Source organism: Antechinus flavipes, chromosome 5 (genome assembly GCF_016432865.1).
Source record: "Antechinus flavipes isolate AdamAnt ecotype Samford, QLD, Australia chromosome 5, AdamAnt_v2, whole genome shotgun sequence".
NCBI classification, from domain to species: Eukaryota; Metazoa; Chordata; class Mammalia; order Dasyuromorphia; family Dasyuridae; genus Antechinus; species Antechinus flavipes.
In genome coordinates this window covers 28,085,788-28,107,266 of record NC_067402.1, presented here as the reverse complement: position 1 = coordinate 28,107,266, position 21,479 = coordinate 28,085,788, and the positions used below count along the sequence as shown (strand labels likewise).

Sequence of the window (21,479 nt, the reverse complement as noted above, 5' to 3'; positions counted from 1 at the left end):
GCAAAGAATACAAAGAAGTAAATTAAGGTTTAAAGATGGGCTTGGGACTGGGTGGTTCTAAGTAATCTTGGTGTATTGTCTACCATTCTACCTGCTACCATCTCTTTAGAAGTAGGATTGAATAATGGTCATTATGTAATTATGTCCATGTGAAGGGTTGCCATGGCAAAGAAAATGGTCACCTTTTGACCCGCCTTCTCATGAGGAGTTTCTCCACATTGAGCTGGGTTTGTTTTCAAAAAAGGCCATTATTGGGAAGATTACCCACTGAGCCACCTAACCGTCCCTTTGTTGACATCGCCTTTGAAAAGTCAGATTCACCTCCATTTTATAGTAAAACATTGGACTGGGACTTTTATGGTGATCACTCACTCTTAGTATTAGAAAAGTTTTAGAAAATATTAGAAAATGATTACCAATATTTAAATCCAAAGAACATAGTTATCCCACCAGTCCACACTCCTCTGAATCGAGTGCCTAATGCAAATGGCCTTGAGATTGAAAGCAGCCTTCTATCAAAAAACTTCCCCTTGACATATTTTTTTCATTTAGAAATTAAATATGTGAGCGTAAGAATAAGATCAGAGAGAAAGAAAAAAAGATGTTTCATTGAATAGAAAGAAAAACAAATAAAACGCAAACCATTTATTTAGCCGGTTGCTATGAGAGGGCCTGCCAACCTAGAACTTGCGACTCTTGCCTGCCATCCTCCTGGGAATCTGTCCAATCACCTTTGTAGACAAAGTATAACTTTGTTCATGGGATTAAAACAGTTAATGAATCTTTGTAAGTGGCTCTGATTTTGAAGTAATGAGGGATCCGCATCCATAAAAAAATTATGGAGCAAGAAAATGAAACAACACCCAAAGCAATGATGAAAACTCAGCGGCTTTAGTACGGAGCCTCGCACCTGGCATTGTCTCGTTCAATAAAAGCGCAGGAAAGTCTAGTTTTGAGGTTTGGTGTTACATACTTGAGTGTGGTTCTTTCTGACCCAGAAACAACAGAGTAGAGTCAAGGAAGAATATGGTAGTAGACAGACAGACATCTTTCTTTGCCTTTGTATTCCTAGCATGACTTAGCCAAGCTGCCTGGGATATTGTGGAGCCTTCTTAATAGAGCCTTCTCTGAGATCACCTTCCATCTTCTCTGTATGTACAAAGTTCTCATTGCTATTGAAATATAAGCTCCTTGAGGGTAGGGATTGTTTTTACCTTACTTTCAGTTAATAAATGAACATTTATTAAGCTCCTACTCTGTGCCAGGCACTGTGCTAAGCACTAGAGATATAAAAAAGGGGAATAGACAGCCCCTGCCCTCAATGAGCTTACAATCTAATGGGAGAGACAACAAGCAAACAAATATTTGCCAATAATTTCTAAACTATAAATAGGAATTTTTTTAGTTTATTTTTAATGCACATTGTTTTATGAATTGTGTTGGGAGAGAAAAATCCGAGCAAATGGGAAAAACCATGGGAGAGATTAAATAGGAAATTATTAACAGAGGAAAGGCACTAGAATAAAGAGGAATTGGGGAAGACTTCCTGTAGAAGCTGAGATTTTCACACATTGAAAGGAAGTCAGAAAAGGTAGGAGGCAGAGAAGAGAAGGCATAGGGGACAGTCAAAAAATGCCAGAGCCAAGAGGTACAAACACTGACCTAGTGGCTGGTTCATGAATAGGATCAGTGTCTCTATCACCAGTGTTTTGCATAGTATCTAACATGCAGTAGGTACTTAATAAATGCTTGGTGACTGAATGATTGACTTGTTGATAAAGTCGATTTGGGGCTTCCTGAGTTTGAAGCGAGGAAAGAAGGAATGGGAAACACTAGGGAGCAACATCGACTCTGAGACGCAAAGACCAAGAGCTAGCAAGATGGTGAGCAAAGATGAACAGTCTCCTGGGAAAGTCACCATCCAAGGGGCAGCCTAGAGGGCAGAGGGGGACGGAAGGGGCCAAATGGATTCTGATGACAGAGGCTGGAGACAGGAAGAAGCTGAACTGTCTGATGGGCTGCTGGTTTCCCTGGACTGGGAGGTTTCAAAAACAAAATAAATGTGGGTGGGGAAGGAGGGAAGGGAAGGGAAATAAACAAACGGGCTTCATCTTTCACTCCCTTTGGACCAGGAGCAGCTCTCCATGGTTCTCACACGGATCCTTCCCAGCTTGGAGATTCTGTTGTGTTTAGGAGCAGAGGGCACTTTTACACAGACTTTAGGCAGCTCAGGTTTGTGGGGCCCCTGCTTTCCTGTAATGACTAGAGCTTGTCAAAAACTTCCATTGGAATGACTCCTTGGGATGAATGGTGTATGAGCACATGGGAGAGAGTTCAAAGCCTGCCTCTTACCCTTTCAGTCTGTATGTCTGCGGGCAAGCTAATTTCATTGGGAAAATGGAAATAATAATACTTGATTTACTTATCTTAATGGGATTACTGTGAACCTCGTAAAAGATAATGAATATTAAAAAGTGCAATCTTTAAAGCACTATATATTATTTTATCCATACTTATGTATATATTTATAAATATCATTTTGTTTTTGTCCAGAACCGTGGACTTCATACACCCAGAGAATTCCATAGGCCCAGAGATGGAAGCTACTTCCACCAATGCACATTTGCAACTTCTGTACCTTACGGTCTTGGGCTCATCCAGGTAAACAACTTGGATGTCCAGCAAATACTGCACTGAAGGCAAAACTTAAATCCAATTTATTTTTAGTCCAAGACCAGTCCCATCAAGTTGCTGTTAAGTGAAATGTTCAGACTGACATTGTTCAGCAGGGGGATTTGAACCTGTTCTGTTTCCAAATACAATGCTCTTTCTAAACTACTAAACTACTAAACATGGCTTCCAAAGTCCATTAAAGTACACTAGCACCTTTTACATCTAATATAGCTGCTAAGGGGCCCATCATGGAGCTGGGCATTTAGTGAAGACTGAATAAACAATGACTGAATAATAACAATTCTTTTACTTCGTCCTAAATATTTAGTGCAATGCTAGGCACACAGTAGGCACTTGGTGAATCTTTTCGGATTGAACTTTGTGGAAGAATTTGCTTCAGGTATTACAATCTGGTTAATGCTGACAAATAAAATGGGGGCAGAAATTGGTCTTTTGTATTTCCAAAGACACTAAATAGCCTTGGGAGCTGATCTCTAAGGTCCTTTCCAGTTTCCAATCCATGAAATGGACAGCTCAGAAGTCTCTTTCAGGTCCAACTCTAAGATTTTATGAGTCTGTGGGCCACCAGAAAGCAAATATATATTCTTTGAGCCAAGCAGGAGCTGCAGAAGGGAGTCTCCCAATATTCCCCAGAACCACTTTTCTTTGGCCACCATATTTTATCTCCTCCCCTTTGTCCTGACCATCCTACAAGCCTGGAGCATACTCCTGTTGACCTGCCTCTCACAGAAGCCTTTTCTTTCTTTAAGTCACAGTTCTAGTTCTACCTTTTGCGTGACTTTATGGCCAACACTCTAACCACTGGGCCATCTAACTGTCCTCACCTGGCACACAGTAAGCCCTTACTACATACTTAAATTTTTTTTCAAATTTTCAGTTTCAAATTCTCTTCCTTTTTTGTTTCATCGTGCTTTTGTCTCAATAAACAATTCTGAATAACATTTTAATCTGGTTTTGCTGCATGTACTTGATAATTCTGGTCTGGATGACCTGTAAAAGTCCTTCTCTTGTAAAGGTATTTCCCTTGATCTGAGACCTTGGGCAAAAAGTTTAAATGCAAAATGGAACCACAGATTTCATTCTCTGAGCTCGCCCCCAAGTTCAACCAAGCAGAAAGGGACTTGGGCTGTTTCTGACTACAAATACCACTCCAGGGAAGCCAGGAAAATGGCTCTCACCACATTTTGTTTTGAACTATCAGCAAAGCTACAGGCTTCATGTAGTCTTAGACCAATCACTTTCCATAACAAAGCCCCGAAGTCCTAGAACTTTGAGATTGTTGTTTTAAAGCAAAGAGAAAAAAAACTGACAGAAGCAGGACTACAAAGTTGGTTTCCATATCAAAGCCCAAAGTCCCTTTTAATTTGCTATGCAGTTTTCATAGCTTGAAGGAAGCATTTTTGAGAAAAACAAACAGAAATGAGTTTAGTTATAGGTTTAGATAATTTTGTTTGTTTTAATAAAGAAGGCCTTGATTTTTCTTTATACAAATTGATGATTAAATGGATAGGGCTGTGAAATCTTGTCTAAGTTGGGAAGATCTCTAAGGAGGCACTTTTGGTCAGGAATAAGAAAATAACTTTTTGGATGCTCTGCTTTGGACCCCACCCGGTTGCCTGGGTTATCCTGGAAAAGACAATGGATTTGACATTATTGGATCTGGCTCCAAAGCCAGCTTTGCCACTTATTACCCATGAGCCATCAGGCTTCTTGGGCCTTACTTTTCCTCATATGTAAAAATAAGGCTGTTAGGACATCAAAATTATTATTATTATTATTTTTATTAAATATTCAAAGGCCAGAGGTTTTCAAGAGAAATCTTAGTAGTCAAAGATTCTGAGTTCAGATGCTACTACATGATTGGGAAAAGTCCTGTCCTTAAATTGCTCCAGTGTACTCATCTCCCTGGATCCAGATGGCTCTGGAGAAGAAAATGAGACTGGCGACTTTGCACAACCCTTCCTCCCTCAAATCCAATTCACTTGTATTTTTTTTTTTTGGGAGGCAATTGGGGTTAAGTGACTTGCTCAGAGTTACATAGCTATTAAGTATCTGAGGATGGATTTGAACTCAGGTTCTCCTGACTCCAGAGCTGGTGCTCTGGCTACTTTGCCACATGGCTGCCCCATATTTGCTGAATATTTGTCAAACACTATCTTTTTCAGGGAGGAAAAACAAAGAAATTTACTTAACTTTCTTATATATTTACAAGGAATAGAAAGTTGTACATGATAGACTTGCAGTTTCATGTGCAATCATCCTTTTTATTATACATATTATAGAATTATTGTTTTATTCTATAAACTAAAAAATAAATAAAAATTACTATCCTACCTCTTCCCTATTGTTTTGTTGTTGTTGTTGTTGTGTTTCTTTTCTTCACCTCTTCCTCTTCCTTTTCCTCTATTTTTTTTTTAAAGTCTGAGTTTACTCTAGTTTCCTTTCTATTATCAATCCCAGGATATGTAAGACATATGCATCAGCAAGCAGCATATTGTAGATATACTGATATATACATACATACAGCACAATGTAGAGGGCAAAGCTCAAAAAAAAAATGCCACCATGATTGTTTTTTCTTACAGCTCTTTGTGGAGGAAACCATGATGAATCTGCAGTCAGAGGGTCTGGGTTTGAATCTTAGCCCTACTACTGATGAAATGAAATTTTGACCAAGCATTTATTAAATGCCTATTGTATGCAAGGCACTGTACCAAGCACAAAACCAGTCCCTGCTCAGAAGGGTTTGATGGTGGAGACAACATACAAAGAACTTTGCACAAATGAGATATATTCAGGACAAATGAAAAACTTTCTCACATGGAAGGTTCCGGCACAATAGTTTATGAGAAAGGCTTCTTGCAGAAAGTAGTTATTTTAATTGAGACTTAAAGGAAGACAAAAGGTGAAGAGGAAGAGGGAGAGAATATTAGCCATGAGTGACAGCGAGGGAAAAAATCCAAATAAACCCTAAACTCTTTTGGTCTCAGTGTCTGCATAAGGGAGTCACAGATCTAGAATTCAAATTTTGCCCTGATAATTTACTGCCTGTGTGGCTGACTTTTTATGACCCCATTTAGAGTTTTCTTGGCAAAGGAAGTGGTTTGTCATTTCCTTCTCTAGCTCATTTTACAGATGAGGAAACTGGGGCAAAGAGAGTGAAATGACTTTTTTAGGGTCACCCAGATAGTACAGGTCTGAGGTACAGGTCTCTTTCCTCAGGTCTCTTCTTTCTACATTATGCTGCTTAGTAATGTATATAAATATATTGGGACTGATGATAGAAAGGAAACTAGAGTTCACCCAAAAGTTTTTTTCTTTTTAGAAAAAATGGAGGAAAAGGAAGAGGAAGGGGTGAAGAACACAATAAGAAAATGATAGGGAAGAAGCAGAATAGTAATTTTTATTTGTTTTTTTTAACCCTAACCCTAAATTTATTTTATTCTAATAAGCATTTCCATAATATAATATAATAAAAAAAGATGATTGCACATGAATGAGTTCTCATTTGAATTCAAAAAGAAGTCTTGATTCCAGATCCAGTGCCCTATGCACTAGGGTGCTCTCCAGCCACCCACTGCCTCCCAAAGTCCCATTTCCTCATTATAAAATGGGGGGAATTGGACAAAATGACCTCTCAGGTCTCTTCCAGCCCTGGGTGTACCAAGCTGCCAAATGAAGGCCTTAGCAAACTTTTAGGTGAGTTAGGATGTGGCCCCGTTCAGGGGTGTAGAAACTTTGGTAAGTCTATTTACTTCAGTTTTCCTTACCCTCCTCCCTCACCCATAAAGCACATTTAAAAACTCTCAAATGGCTCTCATTTAAATACAAATTTCTTCCCCCAATTGGTTTGAGCAAGAATACAGAAACTGTTGTGCCCTTCGCCATGCTGCTAAACATAAGCATAGTTGCCAAGTATTTTTATAAAACCCAGATCACCTGTGAATTAGGGAAAATCTCTTGAAACGAAAACTTTTAGGGAAATTAAAAACAGTAATACTTTGTGCCGTGCTAAGTCAAGAAGGGTTGACATAATTCCAGTGTGTTAACTGGACAACAGTATCACTGGGGTCCCACTGGACCCACTGGGGTCCAACAGCATGCCTAGGGTCATGATGGGGCACACAACCCTACCCTTCTTAAGTAGATATTATTGAGAGTAACCCCAGATTACTATTAAAAATGGCTTGGTGTCCATTGCAGCCAGAGACAGAATATATGAGAGGATATGGAGACTTCTGGGTATTCTGTGTCATATATATGAAGTCAATAACACAACCTATGATCAATCAATCAATCAACAAATATTTATTAGGTTCTTATTATGGGCCAAAGAATAAAATTATCTCTGGTCTGAGGGAGCTCACAGACTAACTGAAGAAAGAGAAGCACCTACTGAGCAGCTCCTTAATAGGGCCTGAAGGACGGAGTCCACCTCCGGGTTAGTAGGGATCATGGGTTCAAGGTTTCAGATGAAAAGATGAGGATGAAGGAAATTTGCCTTAAATTGATTTTAAGGCTCAAGCTCTCTTGGCAGCCGTCAGGAATCACAGAATGAACTTCTTGAAACTATATTCATAGTGTCCACGTGAGGATCACTTCACAAATGAAAGTCTTAATTACCTGGCATCTAAAATCCAGCTGTCAGTTTCCTCTCAGTTTGGTGCCCTGGAGAAAGACCCAATTGTCCCACCCTAATTACACCTTTGATACCAGTTCCATCATAGAGACCTTAGCAGAAAAGGAAGTGATTTCTAAGCCATTACTGACATTAATCTGACCAGTGACAGACCTGTAACTGGGTGACCCACTGTTCCCATTGCACAAAAAGTCATGGTGTCTGTCCTCAGGAAGGTTGCATAGACTTGGGACAGTGACTCACCCCAAAAATGGATAAGGAAACGTAGCAACATTCCCACAGTACTTCATGATGAAAGCATCGGCCGGTCCTCCACGTCTTGCCTCCCCATCAAATAACTGAGATATGTAATACAAGGGGAGAAGTGCAAAGGTCCAATAACTTACCAAGGTTATCTCCAGGGACCAAAGGCAACATTGCTACCGAGGTCAACGAGGGCAGGCGTTCCTACGGGAAATGAAAGGCAAACGTTGCCCTTAGAATGGGAAAGTCGAAGCAATTGCTTTCAACTGTCCCTGATGAATGGAACAAGGCATTAATGCAACGGGAATGGTAACTAGCATTTGCAAAGCACATTATATACATTATCTCATTTCATTCTCACAATAACACAATAAGCTTATTATTATCCCCATTTAACTGATGAGGTAACTGGAAGACTGGGTAATTCATTCAGGGTCACACAGCTAATGTCTGAAGCAGGATGTACACTAAGGTCTTTCTGATCCCAACTCGGGATATATCCAGAGCCTACATCCAAAGGGCCTCTGTCTGGATTTAATGTTTATTGTAGGGGAAGAAATGTGAATTCAAGGAAAAAAACATTAAATATTCAAATTTGTACCCCCAAAGTGTAACTGTTCTTTATGTGTTTTGGGGGTTTTCTTGGTAAAGATACTAGAAGGGTCATTTTTTCCTCCAGTTCATTTTATAGATGAGTAAACCGAAGCCCACAGGGTTAAGTGACTTGCCCAGAGTCACATAGTTAGTATATATCTGAAGCCAGATTTGTACCCAGGAGGATAAGTCTTCCTGGCTCCAGACCCTGAACTCTATCCACTGCACCACCCAGCTTCTCTTAAGTAGCTACATATCAATATAATCATTCATCTTTTAACTTGTCAACATTCTACCTCTCATACATATTAGGAAGTGTGTAATAGAAATGATGTAGAGTGTTGTAGTAGAAATTCAAGGATAAAACATCAAAATATTCAAATGTGTACCCCAAAAGTGTAACTGTGTTCTTTTTAGTCTTTTCAGTCATGTTCAACTCTTTGCAATTCCTTTTGGGGGGATTTCTTGACAAAGATACTGGAATGGCCATTTTTTTGTCCAGCTCCAAGGATAAAACATTAAAATATTCAAATGTGCACCCCAAAAGTATAACTGTGTTCTTATTTAGTCTTTTCAATCACTTCCAATTCTTTATGATCCCTTTTGGGGGTTTTCTTGGCAAGATAATGGAATGGCCATTTTCTTCTCCAGTTCATTTTATAGATGAGTAAACTGAGGCCCACAGGGTTAAGTGACTTGCCCAGAGTCACACAGCTAGTATATATCTGAAGCCAGATTGTCCTCAGGAGGATGAGTCTTCCTGGCTCCAGACCCTGAACTCTATCCACTGCACCACCTAGCTTCCCCCAAGTAGCTACACACCAATATAATATTCATTCATTCTTTATCTTGATTGTTAATATTCTGCCTCTCACACGTATCCAGAAGTGTGTGCTAGAAATAATGATAGAGTGTTGTAGTAGACGTAACACTGAGGTAAGAGTTAAGAGGACTAGAGTAAAAATCCCAGTGTTGCTGGTACTCATTATCTGAGTTACTTTCCTAACCTGTAGAATAGACATGTTATTTTTTTAGGGGTAGGGGAGAAGGACCGTACCCATGATTTCACCTTTACTGGGAGTTCTGGGAAATAACCTTCCTTTTCTAATGCAGACCACGTCTTCTGTGGCACTTCTGCCCCAGCGTCACATTATGTGTCTGAAGAACTTGAACACAGAACCTTCCTTCACCTCCCTATTCTCTAGTTCGATGTGAAGGTCAAGTAGAGACATCTTTAGAAAAGGTTTTGAAATCTTTAGAGCACGAGTGAGATGTCGGTTATCATTATGGCTAGTATTCTCCTTCCCTCCTGTGTCTTCTCACGTCCCCCTCTAACCGCTCCCCAAAGAGGGAACAACGTGTCTCGTGTTACGTCACGAGCTCACGAGAAAGTGGTGAAAGCTTAATAAAGCAAGCCCCACGCGCTACTTGCCACTCGTCTATCGCATCCCATATGCTTCTGACTTGAAAGTCCAATGATTTTACTTAGTCACACGACAAAAAGCTTGAGGTGAGAGGAAACCCGGGACTCTCTGATTCCAAGTACAGTCTGACACATTGCCTCCTCAATATGGAATATCCTCAATATCTCAGCCCCAATATCTCCCGATGCAGCCTACCCAGTGACTGAGAAATACGGGCCACTGCAGGCCACAGTTTGCCATTTGGGGACATGGCTCTTCCCTACCTGCTCTGATGAGAATTCCATCATCCTCTTAAGGAAAGCTGGGGCAGTCAGGTCAATAGAGCACCAGGCTTGGAGTCAGGAAGACACCTCCTGTGTTCAAATAAGATACAAGCTATGGGGAAGTTACTTAACCTGTCTGCCTCAGTTTCTTTTTCTGTAAAATGAGCTGGAGAAGGAATTGGGAAACTTTTCCTTTTTAACTTTGCCAAGAAAACCCCAAAAGGGCTCACAGAGAATCGGACATGGCTGAAATGCTTAAACACTGACATCAAAATAAAACCTGAACATGTTTAAGTGGAGAAAACACCCCAAACAAAGTGGAAATGGATCAGTCACTGCCCAACTGACTGCAGAAAATGAAGTGGGAAGGGCGAGTCTGAGTTGGGTGGGGAAACAGAATTCAGCCTAATTATTCAAATAAACAGAGAGTAAGAAGATCCCAGCAGCCATTTAATCAAATCCGCCTGCAGGCTTGGGTGCTAACATTATGGGGATCTATCTATAATGGCATTACTCAGACCGGCACGTAATTAGATCCACTCAAACCCTGCCAGCCAGGGCTTAAGGGAGACTCGGTGGCATCTGGACAATTCTCGCAAAGCCCGAAAATGAAATGCATCCACAGAGCTATCTGATGATGGGCCGGTCTGACAGATGTTGCAGATTGGAATCAGCTTGTTGCTTAGGGAGGCTGGGCTGGGTGGCCAAAGAGCCCCTGGCTAGGGAGTCAGGAGATCTGAGTTCCAGTTTAACAAACTCCAAACAAGTCAACTATGTGACCACAGGCAAGCTACTTGATCTTTCTAGACCTCAGTTTCCTTAGCTGTGTTAGGGTGAATGACCTAACCCCATTTCAGCTGTTCTACAGAGTTCTCTAGAGAACATTCTCTACAGAATACTCTGCTCTACAATCACAAAGAGAACCCCCAAGAATTCATAAAATCATGGATTTTGAATTGGAAGGACCAGAGGGATCATCTGGCCACACATGTGGAGAGGTGGTACAATGGAGAATGGGGGTTTGAATGCACTGCTGCTTACTACCTGTGAAAGGAGAAAATCACTCAATATCTCTTGGGACTCAGTTTCTTCAGCAGCAGAAATACCCAACCTGTATGGACCTTTCAGCTCTCCATCTGGGTTCCTGTGATCTCTCTCAAGTTTTTCTGGCTGTAAATGAGCTCTCTCAGTTCTTCTAGCTCTAAATTTTGATCACATGAATTATCCTGTCAGATATTTTTCCCATTGGTGAGAGATGGATCCAAAAGAACATGGGAGCACTGGATACCGGAAGGCCCCCGGAACGGGTCAAAAATGAACTGGGAAGTGGAGGTTAAGCAGAGTGAAGACAGATGGATTTTACAGCCTTCATTATACTTTGAGGAGCTTGCCTTACTGCTGGTTTCTCTCTGTAAACATTCTTCCCAGTGGGGTCTCCATGCCATTACCCACCTCTGGGAGTTAAGATTCAGTGACAGAGAAGGATCTTCTTTCCTCATCTGTTTCAAAATAAAATCCGTTTTTTTCCAGGACATTTGGAACCTGGGCCTGAATTCATTTTGCTTATAAAAATGCCAAATAGGTCATAACATTCTTTCTCTTTCCTGGCCAATCCCATGAGATTAGCAGCTCTGGAAATTGGAAAAATAAAAAGATGACAAGGAAGGAAAGGTTCTGACCTCTCTGGAATTTCACAGGCCCCATGCACACAGGCACGAAGTCCAAGGACATCCCAGAGTGCTGCTAAATTTGAAAGGCACGATGGCCATCCGAACCAACACGGCCGGATACAGTTACCGAGGGCTTTTCGGAGGCATCGAGACAGCCACTCCTGCCCTTTGAAAAGCAGCTCTCCACAAGGAGAAGGGTGAATGTCGGATTATTGAGTCTCTTCTCTGGGAAGGCAATTTCATTAGGAAAAAACCAAAGCTTTAGAACCCTTTGGGCCAAGAGGCCCTAACCAAGGAAGCCATCTTTAATGAATGGCCATTGTTTCTACAACCCCATAATAAATGTGGAACTGCTAAGAAGAAGAGAGCAGAAAGGAGGACTTAAAGCCTCTCTTTACATCAGTTTCAGCAGAATTATAGAGGTAGAAACTTTAAGCTTCATTTTATCTAATTGTATATACAGGCCTGTACTTGGAACCAGAAAGACTTGAATTCTAATGTCTGTCTTCTTGGGTAAAGCACTTCTATTCTGTGGGACTCAGTTTCCTCATCTGCAAAATAAGGAGACTGGACAGGAAGACTTAGTCTAAGTTTCCTTCTAGCTTGAAATCTGATAACTATGATCCAATGTCCTTGAAGGTCCCTTTCATCCCTAAATATCTTATTCTGTGCCTTAGAGGTCATGGATCCAATCCATACCTAAACACATTTCCCAAATATCTGACAGATGGTCATCAAGCCTTTGCTTCAAGTCCTGTTTACACAAGACTTCCATTCCATTTAGGGAATGTTCATGGGACTTTTCCCAATAGATCAAGTCTAAACTTGTCTGTCTGCAATTTATTTTACTGCTTCTAGTTCTCAATTCTGAGAACAAGACTTCTTCACCCAGCCCTTCAGATGCTTGAGGATAGTTATTGTCACAATTGACCCAGCTCCCTCGTGCCAGTCTAATTTTCTTTGGGTTAAAAATTGCCATTTCCATTGAGTGACCTGATATGGCATGAAATGGAGCCTCCATCGACTTGGTTACTCTCCTCCAGTCAATTCTAGCTCAGTAGCATCAAACTCAAACAGAAAAGGGGACCACTACCTCATACAGAAGGGTCCTAGCAGCCACATACTGACTTGGTTTTAAAATGTAAAATTATTTGTTTTATTTTATCTTTAGTCATTTTGTTAAATATTTCCCAATCTCATTTTTTTGTTGTTATTTTGCTTTTACCAAGTATCTGAGGCCAGACTTGAATTCAAGTCCTCTTGATTCCAGAGTTAGGGCTCTAACCACTGCAGCCCTTCCCAGTTATTATTTTATTATTATTATTATTATTTTTTGCTGAGGCAATTGGGGTTAAGAGCCCAAGGTCACACAGATAGGAAGTGTTATAATGTCTGAGGATAGATTTGAACTCAGGTCCTCCAGACTTCAGCATTGGTGCTCTGTAATACTGCACCACCTAGCAGCCCTTTCCCAATTACTTTTTAATCTGGTTCAGGCTGCACTCAGTTTACAGATTTGTAGGCCAGAGGTGGCCCAATAGTCACATGTCCAAGACCTCCCAATGCCTCCTACACAACACTCTCAAAGTGATGTAACGAGGGCAACACTACCAGAGAATTATCACTTTCTTAATACAAAGACCAACACTGAATTTGCCTTCTTAGCTGCTATATCCCACCATGGCCCCCAGATCTTTTCCTTATTCTGTCAATCTGGTCCAGCCTTTTTAAATGTTTTTGCATCCTGTCTCTCATCCAGGATGCTCACTCTCCCCCCTGGCTTTGTCATTCACACATTGATGAAGTTTATGTCTTTATGGATAAACACAGTCCAGGGAAAAACACAGAGCCTGGAAGCACTTGAGTGGAAAGGACCCACCACCCAACCAGCTCTAATCCCATCTCATTGTCCTCTTATTGGTCAGGCCACATTATTCTATCTTCAATTACAAGAAGAATAGGAGTGACTTTAGCGGATGCTTTGCTGAAATACCAAAAAATATCTATAGGGACAACTGGGTGGCGCAGTGGATAGAGCACCAGCCCTGAAGTCAGGAGGATCTGAGTTCAAATAGGAGCTTTGGCACTTGACACTTCCTAGCTGTGTGACCTCGGGCAGGTCACTTAACCCCAACTGCCTCAGCAAGAAAAAAGAAAAAGACAAAAAATATCTATTTTTCTATGAGCTAATAATTGTCAGAATAGTAACAGTTATAACAACATATAGTTATAATAGTAACAAGTAATAATTATAACAGGAACTATCATGTTTCAAAGTTACAATAGTAACAAGTAATAGTTACAACACTATCATATATTTCAAATAATTACAGTAGTAACTACTGCATATCTCAAATAGTTACAATAGTAAGTAATAGTATGGAGCATCAGAACATATATTTGATACATATATATGATGTTTTATATATATATATATATACATAAACATCATATATAATATCATCTGGTACTCTGAGGTTTGCAAAGCATGTTACATGTCATTTGATCTTTCAAACAACGCTAAGAAGTGAATGCTATTATTATTCCTATTTTACAGATGAAGCAACTGAGGCTGAGATACTTGAGTAACTTGCTCAAAGGCACATAAGTCCTTAAGTTAGGATTTGAACTCAGGTCTTCTATACTCCAAGCCCAACACACTAGTCACTGTATTGCCTATCTGTCTCATTGATAATGACGATGATATTGATAATAATAACAAACACTTATGTAGCTTTTGCATAGATTATCTCATTTCCCCAACAACCCTGTGAGACAGTTATTACCACTAGTTTGTAGATGATTGGTCAGGTGACTTGCCCAGGGTTACATGGCCAGTAAGCATCTGAAGTAGGATTTGAACTCAGGTTTTCCTGAGTTCTAAAAGTTTAATCTATCCACCGTGTCATCAAAGAAGAGGGGAGAGGAGACTTTACAGAGCTTATTCAATAATGTGTGTCTCATAAATGAAGATATTCAGGTGAAAGGTAAAACTTTGAAATATATAAAATCAAAGCTATACATGTTGAGAACCTACTATGCGCAGGGCATTGTGACTATAAGGAAAGAGTTTTTTTTTTTTTTTTTTTGTTTGTTTTGTTTTTATCTGGTGATTTTGTGACTCTACTAGATCTCATTTTAAATAGTAATTAGAACTTAAGAGTTTGGAAGCCCACGGAAGACTGAAAGTCAAATCCTACCATGAGTTTCATCTCAATATCCATAATATCTGTCATAATGACCTCCCTGGGTTCAGAGGATCACAGATTTAGGCCTGGAAGAGACCTTGAAGTTCATTGAACTTACAGTCCCCGTGAAGAAACTGAGTCTGGAAGAGCTTAAGAGCTTCATCCTGGGTCACATGATAAATAAATTGGGATTTGATCTCAGAATCCAATTCTACATCCCAGACCACTTTTCTGCCATGGGCTGTTAGGAGACTCGGGGGAAACACTGATGTAAAGCACTGTATCAATGTCAGCAGTTATATTTTATGATTATTATTTCTTGTTGGAAAGTTCTTGGCTCTATAAAACGCTGCCATTCTGCCTGTCAGGATCACCGAGCCATACTTCCTGTCAAAGATCACTCCAGTGACTTCATGGAAGGCACTTTCTGTTATTTTTCTGGTCTTTGGTCCACCCCTGGTCTCTCACCCAGTCCCCTTGTGACCAAACAGTTGCTTCTGGAGCAAGGCCAGCCTGGGTGAGGGCTGGTGACTGTGTCAAGCATGCTGGCAAAGCCACCGGCTCCCAACCATAACAAATCTGTCCCAGAGCCTTCTCTTTCAGCTTATTCTAGTTTTAGTCTTGGCGATAGGCATCTTTCTTGGGAGCCAAGGCAGATCACTTAAATTCTGAGAAAGGACACCAAGGCTGTCTTTCGTTCCTCATACTCAAGACCTACCTTCCTGGCGAGATCAGGCTTTTCTTCCTTATTGGAGTTCAGTGATACTCAGCCCTTAGAACTCTTCATGAAGGTTCCAACACACACACACACACACACACACACACACACACACACACACGTACGCACATGCATACATGCGTGCACACATGCATGCACGTGCACACATGTACACATGTGCGCACACACACACACACACACTGTTCTGTATTATTTTTTTAAAGAGTTCTGGGCACCAAATATGGCTTTACAGCAACTCTCTGGGATCATCCCTGGACGATCCAGCCTATGACATCATCATATAGATGTTCCCTTATCCATGTTACGTTTTCAGGTTCAAGCAAATGGAAACTGGGAATATAACAATCATTTTCTTTCAAAGTCCACCAAAAAGCAATCAATGCCATTTCTGGCATGAAGTTTTCCCTGATCTGTCCTAATTATGAATTCCATCCCTATTGCTCTCCAAATAATGATTTGTATATAATTTTGTGCTATGGAATGTTGAACTTGGTCCTTCAATCATGAAAACACAGGATCTGAGTTCAGATACTGAATCCCTGGGTTGTCTTGGGCTAATCATTGATTCCAATGTCCTAAGCTTTTTCTTTCTTTCTTTCTTTCTTTCTTTCTTTCTTTCTTTCTTTCTTTCTTTCTTTCTTTCTTTCTTTCTTTCTTTCTTTCTTTCTTTCTTTCTTTCTTTCTTTCTTTTTCTTTCTTTCTTTCTTCTTTCTTTCTTTCTTTCTTTCTTTCTTTCTTTCTTTCTTTCTTTCTTTCTTTCTTTCTTTCTTTCTCTCTCTGTCTCTCTCTCTCTCTTCTCTCTCTCTCTTTCTCTCTCTGTCTCTCTCTGTCTCTCTGTACACACACACACACACACACACACACACACACACACACACACACACACATACTGTCTGTCCTGGAGAAGTTCTAAGCTTAAACAATGGACATTCATTTTTGGCTTTTTTGGATGAGACTCTTTGATGACCATAGATGTGTAAATTAATTTCTTCTTGTGGCAAAATCTGCAAGGGCTTCTAGTAGCCCTCCTTCCCTATTTATTTTATTTGGGGGTTTGGAGGTCCAGATGTATGATTTCCCTGAAATTGGGAACTCCCAGTGAGGTAATTCCATCCCAAGGGCCAACTCCAGGCAGCCCGATCTATATCTGGCCATTGGATCCAGATGCTCTGGAGGGGAAAGTGAGGCAGGTGACTTTAAGGTAGCCCTCCTTTACTTTAATCCAATTCACTTGCATATCATGGCAATGTCTCCCTGATATAAGAACCAAGGACAAACAACAGCTTCCTCCTATCAATGCAGATCTGTATCTGCTCTGCCATTCCTTCCCTGCACCGAGAGGTTTATCTGCTTGTTCAGAAATACACAGTTAATAGGTGTCAGAGGTAGGATTTGAATCTTGGTCTTCTGGATTCTGAAACCAAGTCTATTCACTGTCACCCTGCTTCTCATCCTCCCTATTACTTCACCTTATATATTTGAAAGCAGTTACTAAGTCAGCTCAGAACTTTTCTGGTTGAATTGCTAAGGCACGCAGATAGGACATGGAACCCAAGTTAAAAATCTTGCTGAGACACATACTAGCTAGCTGTGTGACCTTAGACAAGCCATTTCCCCCATTTGCTTCAGTTTCTTCATGTATAAAATAAGGATAGTAATAGCCCTTACCTCCTGGGGTTGTAGGAGGAACACACGAGTAACATCTGTAAAGTACTTTGCAAACCTATAAAGGCTGATTATTATTGTTATTAGTACCCAGTTTAATTAATTCTGAATCCTTATTTTTTCTCTCTTCTATTCATTATTTTCATTATTTTCCTTGCTTTCTTTTGGGACTTCTTTCTGTATCACTGGTCTTGATTTTCCCATAATCTCTTTTTTTCAATAAAATTGTCAGGTTGGGCAAGGGCTCACAGTATGAGAACTGGAGGAGACCTTACGAGTCATCTTGTCCGGCCCTTTTATTTTACCCCCTGCACACACAGATACACACTGAATATATGTATTTATATCACCTATGGTACAGAAGTGAGTTGATGACATTGCTTAGTCCTGTCTTCAAGCAGAAGGTGGACTAAATAAGCTCTGGAGGTTTCCTGTACTATGTATAAGATAACACTTATCCTAAAAATGGCACAGAGATAGAGCATGCTGGGCCTGGAGTCAGGAAGACTCATCCTTTTGAGTTCAAATCTGGCCTCAAATGCTTATTAGCTGTGTGATCTTGGACAAGTCACTTAACCCTGTTTACCCCAGTTTTCTCATATGTAAAATGAGCTGCAAGGGGAAATAGCAAAATGCTCCAGTAGCTTTGCCAAGAAAACCCCAAGTAGGGTCATGAATGGACACTACTGTCACAACTGAACAATCCCAGCAAATCAGGTCTGTGGCAAATTGACTTCTAATTTTGACTTGTGTTTCTCTGGTATCCTTTGTGAGAGCTAAGATATATGTTACATAGAGACGCAATTTGTGTTAATTTGCTTTATATTCATTTCAGAGAGAATGCTATTTCTGGTTACAAAGCATAAGATATGATTAATCTCTGAACACAGGAAAACATGGCAACTATACTTAGGTTCCTAAGATGAATACCTGGGTTTTGTTTTATTTCATTTATTTATTTTTCTATTTATTTATTCATTTGTTTGTTTGTTTGTTTATTTTATGTGCAAATGAAGGATCTGTGATTTCTACAGTGTGGGAGAATCTTTCCATCTAATCTTTTCATCTATCTCTCCCATGAAGATCTCAGCTGGGCAATGATTTAGGAGAGAAGTTTTAGAGAGTCCCCAGAGTCACACAGAGAGTCAGTGAAGAGACTGTACATGGTTAGGAAGAGTCACATATAGAATTTGAATCTAGGTTTCTGACTTCAAGTACAACAGTCTAGAGTCCAGGGGTCCTCAAACTATGGTCCGCGGGCCAGATGCGGCAGCTGAGGTGAGCCCCCTCACCCAGGACTATGAAGTTTCTTTATTTAAAGGCCCACAAAACAAAGTTTTTGTTTTTACTATAGTCCAACCCTCCAACAGTCTGAGAGACAGTGAACTGGCCCCCTATTTAAAAAGTTTGAGGCCTCCTAGCTCTAGACACTATCCCACACAGCATGTAAGCTGAATACACACATAGACACACACTGAATATATGTATTTACATGTACATGTATCACTTAAGGAATAGAAATAAGTTGCTGGTGATTATCTATGAAAGAATAGCTTTTTTAAAAAAAAGGAAGAATAGCTTTAATTATTTATGTAAAGCTCTCTCTATGCATAGGAGGGTCCACATGGACATACACACGTATGGATATATTCGTGTGTACCCACATGGCTATACACGCATACATATTACATATATTTGCTGTTGTTCAGTCATTTCAATTTGTGACACTGGAATTTTCTTGGCAGGGATACTGAAGTAGTTTGTCATTTCCATCTCCAAGTCATATTATAGATGAGGGAACTGAGGCAAACAGGATGAAATGATTTGCCCAACATCATATAGCTAATACGTCATGTCTGAGGTCAAATTTGCACCCGGTTTCTCCTGACTTCAGGCCTAGCACTCTATCCCTTAGCCTTAGATTATAATTATTTCTCTCTTTGTTTTATCTTTTTTCTTTTTACTAATCCAGAAACAATTCTTTGAGTCTTTAAAGAAAGAAGTTTTAGAAGCTAATTTAGGACAGAGACGATGGTTTGCCCATTTTTATTCATAGAGTGTAGCATAGTATCTTATACAAAGAAGGTAAAATGCTGAAATGCTTTAATTGTCTATAAACAAATGTTTATTTTTTGGGTGTTTTCATATTGTTACAGTAGAAGAATGGTAAAAAAAAATGAAATGGAAAATCAATGGAAAATACCACACAGCATATGTTGGAAATTTGGATGAAATCTTACAGAGACTCGGGATTTCAAAATAGGCTGAATATTTCTAATGATTAATTAATAGCTACAGATGTGGGAAAACATCCACTGTTGTGTTTTTTTGTTTATTTGCTTTGTTGTAAAACAAATAAGATATATTTGCTCTTCTTTAGTTTGGCTTCATTTCTATAATTTTTTGAGAGGTGAGGAAGGAGATCTGTAACTGATTATATTTAGAATGGCTATGTTGAGGATGTTAATTTTTTTAAAAAGGCAATTAGGTGGCATAGTGCCTAGAGCGCCAGACCTGGAATCAGGAGAACCGAATTCAAATTTGTTCTCAGATACTAGCTGTGTCATTTAGGGCAAGTCACTTAATCCTATTTGCCTCAGTTTCCTAATTTGTAAAATAAGCTGGAGAAAGCAATGGCAAACCGCTCTAGTATCTTTGCCAAGAAAACCCTAAAAGAGGTCACGACTGAAAAATGACTAAACAACAATAATAAGTAAAAAAAAAAAAAGATCACTGAAATAATATATTACAAATGGGTGAGATGGGGGAAATTATTGTTTCTTTTTGAATTAGTCAAGGAAAACTTTCTGGATGACTGGGGATCAGGATATGTTTGAGTGATGGAAAAGAAGAGGAGGAAGAGGAAAGGATTAGAGATGTTATATTGTTTCATTGGAGAAACTAGAAAGAAGGGTACAGGGAAAAAAAACCTGATAAAAACCCCAAACATTACAAAGACCCTAATAACACACATTTTACACACACACACACACACACACACACACACACACACTATATATATATATACACACACAAACACAATACATGTGTATGTGTATACATGTGTGTATATATGTGCATGTATATATGTATATATGTGTGTGTATATACACATATACATATAAGTGCATGTATTTTTAAAATCATCACTTAGTCCTTTTCTGTTCTTGGGTTGATAATTAGCCCAAGAAGGACTAGAAAATCAGGTTATATTCCTAAGCAATCTCTAAGGCTTCACCCAAGTGGTGAGGAACAAATTACTTTTTTATTAAGTTTCAGAAGGAAAATATTAGTCTCTCATTTGATGAATCAAGTTCAGAATCAAGGAAAGTTAGAAATGAATTCATTAGGGAAATAAGTATTACTTTGATTTACTTTTTTTTTTAAACTTTTCTAGACTTTGACTATAAAATAGGTTTTTAGATAGTTTCTAAAGCCCATTCTGGATCTAAATTCTATAATCCACCAAGTTAAATTTAGATAGTCATTTTATTCTCAGAAGATCAAATCAAGCTCTCATGTAATGGTAGCCCATGTTTTCAGCCAAGTATGAGGTAGCACTATTACTTTTATTTTTGCTCTATTTTATAACTGTGGATACTAAGGTACGATGCAGTTGGGTGACTTGTCCTGACATGGAGCTGGTTAGGAGCGGTGCCAGACCTTCTGTTGCTTAATGTACCACATTTCTCATTCTACTTACTACACTGTTTCTTCACACATAATTTTTTCCTCAAAGTGTCTTTGGAATTGAAACTTGGCATTATGGGTCTCACTGTGAACAGAAACTTTGACTTTCAAAAGGAAAATAAGAGATAAAATATTTGACTACTTTCATATCTGTACAAGTGTAAAAATGATTTCTGAGGCATGAACAGCTCAAAAGCAAACACAGACATTTAATTAAAAACTTATTTGGAAAAGTCACCGAGGCTTTCTGTGCTTCTAACTCCTGATCTGTGAAATAAGCAGACAAATCTCCAAGATCTTTTTCCAGTCTAAGATTCTGTGAATCTGATGGATTTCAAAGACTATGTTCAGATATTCAGGATTGCTGCTGGTCACCTCTCTCTCTGTCTCTCTCTGTCTCTGTCTCTCTGTCTCTCTCTCTCTCTCTCTCTCTCTCAGTCTCTTTCTCTCTCTCTCCCCCTCCCTCCCACCTGTGTGTGTGTGTGTGTGTGTGTGTGTGTGTGTGATCACTAAAGCATAAGCAGGAGAAGGAAAGGGCAGTGTCATTTTGGAGGATGAGCCTGAGCCTGGCTTGCTTGGCAAGAGCATGACAAACTAAGGTCAGGGCACTTTTGCCGCTGACCTGATACAGATTTGGGCAGTCTGGAAATAACCACGCTGGCCTTTGTTT

General features: G+C 39.7%; 1 protein-coding gene across 6 annotated transcripts in view; it reads right to left on the bottom strand.

The window, feature by feature from the left end:
* Nucleotides 1-21,479, bottom strand: part of THRB (thyroid hormone receptor beta) — a 436,159-nt gene that overhangs the window by 156,041 nt on the left and 258,639 nt on the right. For 3 of the 6 annotated variants that reach the window (XM_052001825.1, XM_052001822.1, XM_052001824.1), the window contains exon 3: nucleotides 7,720-7,780. The exons of the other annotated variants lie outside the window; for them this stretch is intronic. The gene's annotated coding sequence lies outside the window, so the exon portion shown is untranslated. The remainder of the gene's footprint in view (nucleotides 1-7,719; nucleotides 7,781-21,479) is intronic. 6 annotated transcript variants of the gene reach the window in all.